Source organism: Petromyzon marinus, chromosome 23 (assembly GCF_048934315.1).
Source record: "Petromyzon marinus isolate PM22_M1 ecotype Great Lakes invasive population chromosome 23, UKy_Petmar_22M1.pri1.0, whole genome shotgun sequence".
Classification (NCBI taxonomy): Eukaryota; Metazoa; Chordata; class Hyperoartia; order Petromyzontiformes; family Petromyzontidae; genus Petromyzon; species Petromyzon marinus.
Window position 1 is genome coordinate 11898330 of NC_133689.1, and position 6030 is coordinate 11904359.

Consider the following 6030-nt stretch of genomic DNA (forward strand, 5'->3'; position numbering starts at 1 on the left):
CTGCAGGCCTCTGAAGCTGCCGAGCCACGGTGAGACTCTTACTGTGTGCTCAGTGCAGGGCTGAGATGTCAACTACCTCGCTTGGTACGCAGGAGGTCGTGGGTTTGACCCCGAACCTTAACGATACCTGCTGCTGTATATTTGGAGTCTGTGTCTCTCTCTCCCCGTGGTGATGTTAACTACCTCGCCTGTTACACAGGAGGCCTTGGGTTCAATCCCAATCCCTGGCGATTCCTGCTGCTGTTGTATATTCTGAGTCTGCATCTCTCTCTATACCCGTGGAGATGTTAACTACCTTGCCTGGTGCACAGGAGGTTGTGGGTTCGATCCCGACCCCTGACGATGCTTGCTGCTGCTTTTTATTTGGAGTCTGCATATCTCTTTTTCCCTGTAGAGATGTTAAATACCTCACCTGATACGCAGGAGGTCGTGGGTTCAATCCCGACCCCTGACGATGCCTGCTGCTGCTTTTTATTTGGAGTCTGCATATCTCTTTTTCCCTGTAGAGATGTTAAATACCTCACCTGGTACGCAGGAGGTCGTGGGTTCAATCCCGACCCCTGACGATGCCTGCTGCTGCTCTATATTTGGAGTCTGCGTCTCTCCCCCCGTGGTGGTCACTGTGTTAATTTTTCTCCAGGTCCTCTGGGGTTTTCTCTCCACATTTTGAATTGACATCACCACGCGGTTAGACTCTTTGGCTGCTGCTGTTACATGGCCACTTGATAATGATATCAGCCACTTGGTTGAGCTGCTATTGCTTGTGATGGCGAAGGCCGCTTCTTAAAAAGAGCTACACAGCAGCTCAGTGGGAGCGTTACAGCTGGTAAAATAAAGTCGTAGTTTTAATCCGTTAGTTCACCCATGGGAGGAGCTGGTGGCGGTGGCGGTGGAAGACCAACTGCGACCTTCTGGCGGTAGTAGTGAGATGCTGAAGTGATGGTGCTGTGGTGCTGTGGTCCTGCTGTCTCCGCAGAGTTGAGCTGGAGGAGAAGCCCCTATCATCATCATCATCATTCTCACTGCTCGACCACATCTATGGAGAGTGGTTGGAGGTTGTGGAGGAGGAGTTGAAGGAGGAGGAGGAGAAAGAGGGGGAGGAGACGGAGAAGGATGAGTACAAGGATAAGGAGGAGAAGGACAAAGATGGGAATCAGAAGGACAATGATGGGAATGAGGAAAAGGACAAACATGAGGAGGATACGACAGAGGTGAAGAAGACAAAGGAGGAGATGGAAGAGGAGGAAGAGAAGACAGAAGAGGAGGAAGAGAAGGTGGAGGAGGTGCAGCAGCCAGAGGAGGAGAAGCGCATGGTGCTGTGGGGTGGCCAGGCCACGGCACAGTAGCGGGGTGGTGGTGGTGGAGTTGGTGCCAACCACCACCACGAACAGCACCACCAACTCACCATGCACCCAGCTACCCACCCTGTAATACCACACTCACCACACACGCTCACCACACTCACCACACACACTCAACACACACACACACTTCCGTAGGGAGCAGCTGTGGCAGAAGACTTAAGAGTGGACACCAGACATGGACTGGACACAGCTACTCTCACTGTACTCACCAAACGCTCACCCCACACTCAGCCCACCCAGGGCACCCCTTTACCCCAGACTCTAATCCATGCTGGTTTTCATCCGGTGGCAGTCCTCAAAGGAGGAGGAAGAGGGAGTGGGTGACCTCGCCACACGGTTTCCAGGACATGGGGAGTGGGAGGCCTGGTGCAGGCACTGGCGCGAGAATCCTGCCTAGGCCCGTCACGTGGTGTGTGTTAAACAATAGTAATATTTTATAATATATAGCGTCGTACGTAATGTCGAATTTTGGTATGTTGTTACTATTGTAAATATATTGTAAGGAGTATTGTTATGATAAGATAATTTTATACGAGTCTTGTTATTATACATAAAGTCACAAGGACACGAAATGTCGTTGCAGACGTGTTTTTGGGTTGGTGCCTTCGATTGTCAGTGCCGTGTGGGTCGGAGTTCATAATGGCCGTGTCACGCACCAACTCATCTACCCACCCACTCATTCACTCACTCACCCACTCATTCACTCACCCACCCACTTGTTCACTCACCCACCCACCCATTCGTCCACTCACCCACCTACCCACTCGTTCACTCACCCACCCACTCGTTCACTCATACACCGACCCACTCACTCGTGCACTCACCCACCCACCTAACCACTCATTCACTCATCCACCCACCCACCCACTCACTCTTTCAATCATCCACCCACTCGTTCACTCATCCACATGCCCAATCACGCGTTCACTCACCCACCTACCCACTCGTTCACTCACCCACCCACCCGCTCGTTGACTCACCCACCCACCCACTCGTTCACCAAACCCACTCGTTCACTCACCCACCCACCCAATTGTTCATTCGCCCACCCACTCGTTTTCTCACCCACCCACCCACCCACTCGTTCACTCATTCACCCAATCGTTCACTCACCCACCCACTCATTCATTGATACACCTGCCAACTCACGCGTTCACTCACCCACCCACTCGTTCACTCATCCAACCCACTCGTTCCCTCACACACTCGTTCACTCACCCAGCCACCCATTTACTCGTTCACTCACCCACCCACTCGTTCACTCACCCACTCACCCACTCGCCCACCCACCCACACGTTCACTCACCCAACCCACTCGTTGACTCACCCACCCACCCACAAGTTCACTCACCCAACCCACTCGTTCACCCACCCACCCACACGTTCACTCACACACCCACCCATCCACTTGTTCATTCACCCACTCGTTCACTCACCCACCCACTAGTTCACTCAACCACCCACTCGTTCACTCACCCACCCACTCATTCACTCACCCAACCAATCATTCACTCACCCAACCACCCACTCATTCACTCACACACACCTACTCATTCTCTCACCCAACCACCCACCCACTCAGTCACCAATCCACTCATTCACTCACCCACCCATCCAGTCATTTATACACCCACTCACTCACTCACCCACCAACTCACTCTACCACTCACCAACCCACCAACTCACTCTATCACCCAGCACTCACCAACCCACCAACTCACTCTACTAGCCACCCACCCATTGCCTCTCCAAATTACTTTACCACCCACCCAAACACTCACGCACCAACTCACTTTACCATCCACCCACCCAGTCACCGACCAACTCACTCTATCACCCATCCACTCAACAACCCACCAACTCACTCTACGACCCACCCACTCATCCACCCACTCACTCTCCCACACATTCACCAATCCACCAAGTCACTACCACCCACTCACTCACCAACCCACCAACAAACTCTACGACCCATTAACAACTCAGAGTGAGTTGGGTTTGTGGGTGGGTGGTAGAGTGAGTTGGTGGGTGGGTGTTAGAGTGAGTTAGGTCGATGATTGCATGGGTTGTAGAGTTAGTTGGTGGGTGGGAAAGTGGGTGGGTGATAGAGTAAGTGGGTTGGTGTATGAGTGGTTGGATGATAGAATGAGTTGGTGGGCTGGTGAGTGGGTGGGTGGTGGAGTGAGTCGGTGTTTGTATGGGTCGGTAGGTGGTCGAGTGAGTTGTTGGGTGGGAGATTGAACGAGTGACTGGGTGGGTGGATGAGTGAACGAGTGGGTGGGTGAGTGAACGAGTGGGTGGGTGAGTGAACATTTGGGTGAGTGAGTGAACGAGTAGATGGGTGGGTGAGAGAGCGAGTGGGTGGGCGAATGAACACATGGGTGGGTGAGTGAGTGAACGAGTGGGTGGGTGTGTGAGTGAACGAGTGTGTGGCTGGGTGAGTGAATGCGTAGGTGAGTGGATGAGTGAACGTGTGAGTGGGCATGTGGATGAGTGAACGAGTTGGTGGGTGTGTAAGTGAACGAGTGGGTGGGCGTGCGGATGAGTGAACGAGTAGTTAGTTGGGTGAGTGAATGATTGGGTGGGTGAGTGAACGAGTGGGTGGGTGCGTGAGTGAACGAGTGGGTGGGTGCGTGAGTGAACGAGTGAGTGAGTGATTCAACGAGTGGGTGGGTGGGTGAGAGAACGAGTGGGTGGGTGCGTTAGTGAACGAGTGAGTGAGTGATTGAACGAGTGGGTGGGTGGGTGAGTGAGTGCACGAGTGGGTGTAGGGTGAGTGAGTGCACGAGTGGCTGGGTGTATGAGTGAACGAGTAGGTGGGTGGGTGAGTGAACACGTGAGTGGGCAAGTGGTTGAGTGAACGAGTGGGTGAGTGAACAAGTGGGTGAGTGGGTGGGTGGGTGAGTGAACGAGTAGTGGGTGGCATATTGAACGAGTGACTGGGTGGGTGGGTGTGTGAACGAGTAGGTGGGTGGATGAGTGAACGAGTGGGTGGGTGGGTGAGAGAACGAGTGGGTGGGTGCGTTAGTGAACGATTGGATGAGTGAGTGAACGATTGGGTGGGTGGGTGAGTGAACGAGTTGGTGGGTGGGTGAATAAACACGTGAGTGGGCAGACAGATGAGTGAACGAGTGAGTGAGTGATTGAATGAGTGGGTGGGTGAGTGAACGAGTAAGTGGGTGGCAGATTGAACGAATGACTGGGTGGGTAGATGAGTGAACGAGTAGGTGCGTGGGTGAACGAGTGGGTGGGTGGGTGAGTGAACGAGTGGGTGGATGCGTGAGTAAACGAGTGAGTGAGTGAGTGAGTGATTGAACGAGTGGGTGGGTGGGTGGGTGAGATAACGAGTGGGTGGGTGCGTGAGTGAACGAGTGAGTGAGTGAGTGATTGAACGAGTGGGTGGGTGGGTGAGTGAACGAGTTGGTAGGTGGGTCAGTGAACACGTGAGTCGGCAGGTGGATGAGTGAACGAGTGGGTGGTTGAGAGAACGAGTGGGTGGGTGGGTGAGTGAATGAGTAGGTGGGTGGGTGAGTGAACACGTGAGTGGGCAGGTGGATGGGTGAACTAGTGGGTGGGTGAACGAGTGGGTTGGTTGTGTGAACGTGTGGGTGGGTGATTGAACGAGTGGGTGGGTGGGTGAGAGAACGAGAGGGTGAGTGAGTGAACGATTGGGTGGGATGGTGAGTGAACGAGTTGGTGGGTGGGTGAATGAACACGTGAGTGGGCAGGTGGATGAGTGAACGAGTAGGTGGGTGCGTGAGTGAACGAGTGAGTGAGTGAGTGATTGAACGAGTGGGTGGGTGGGTGAGAGAACGAGTGGGTGGGTGAACGAGTAGTTGGGTGGGTGAGTGAACACGTGAGTGGGCAGGTGGATGAGTGAACAAGTGAGTAAGTGATTGAATGAGTGGGTGGGTGGGTGAGTGAACGAGTTGGTGGGTGGGATATTGAACGAGTGCTGGGTGGGTGGGTGAGTACACGAGTGCGTGGGTGGGTGGGTGAGTGAACGAGTCGGTGGGTGGGTGAGTGAACACGTGAGTGGGCAGGTGGGTGAGTGAACGAGTGGGTGAGTGAACAAGTGGGTTGGTTGAGTGAATGTATGGGTGGGTGGGTGAGTTAATGAGTGGGTGGGTGGATGAGTGAACGAGTGGGTGGGTGGGTGAGTGAACGAGTAGGTGGGTGGGTGGGTGAGTGAACGAGTAATTGGGTGGATGAGTAAACGAGTGGGTGGGTGAGTGATCGATTTGGTGGGTTAGTGAACGGGTGAGTGAGTGAGGGAACGAGTGGGTGGGTGAGTGAACGAGTGACTGGGTGGGTGATAGAACGAGTGTGTGGTTGGGTGAGTGCACGCGTAGGTGTGTGTGTGAGTGAACGCGTGAGTGGGCAGGTGTATGAGTGAACGAGTGGTTAGGTGGGTGAGTGAATAATTGGTTGGGTGAGTGAATGCGTAGTTTGATGGGTGGTTGATTGAACGAGTGAGTGGTTCGGTGTATGAGTGAACGAGTGGGTGGCTGTGTGAACAAGTCGGAGGGTAGGTGAGTGAACGAGTAAGTGGGTGGGATATTGAACGAGTGACTGGGTGGGTGAGTGAGTGCACTAGTGGGTGTAGGGTGAGTGAGTGCACGAGTGGGTGGTTGGGTGAGTGAACGAGTAGGTGGGAGGGTGAGTG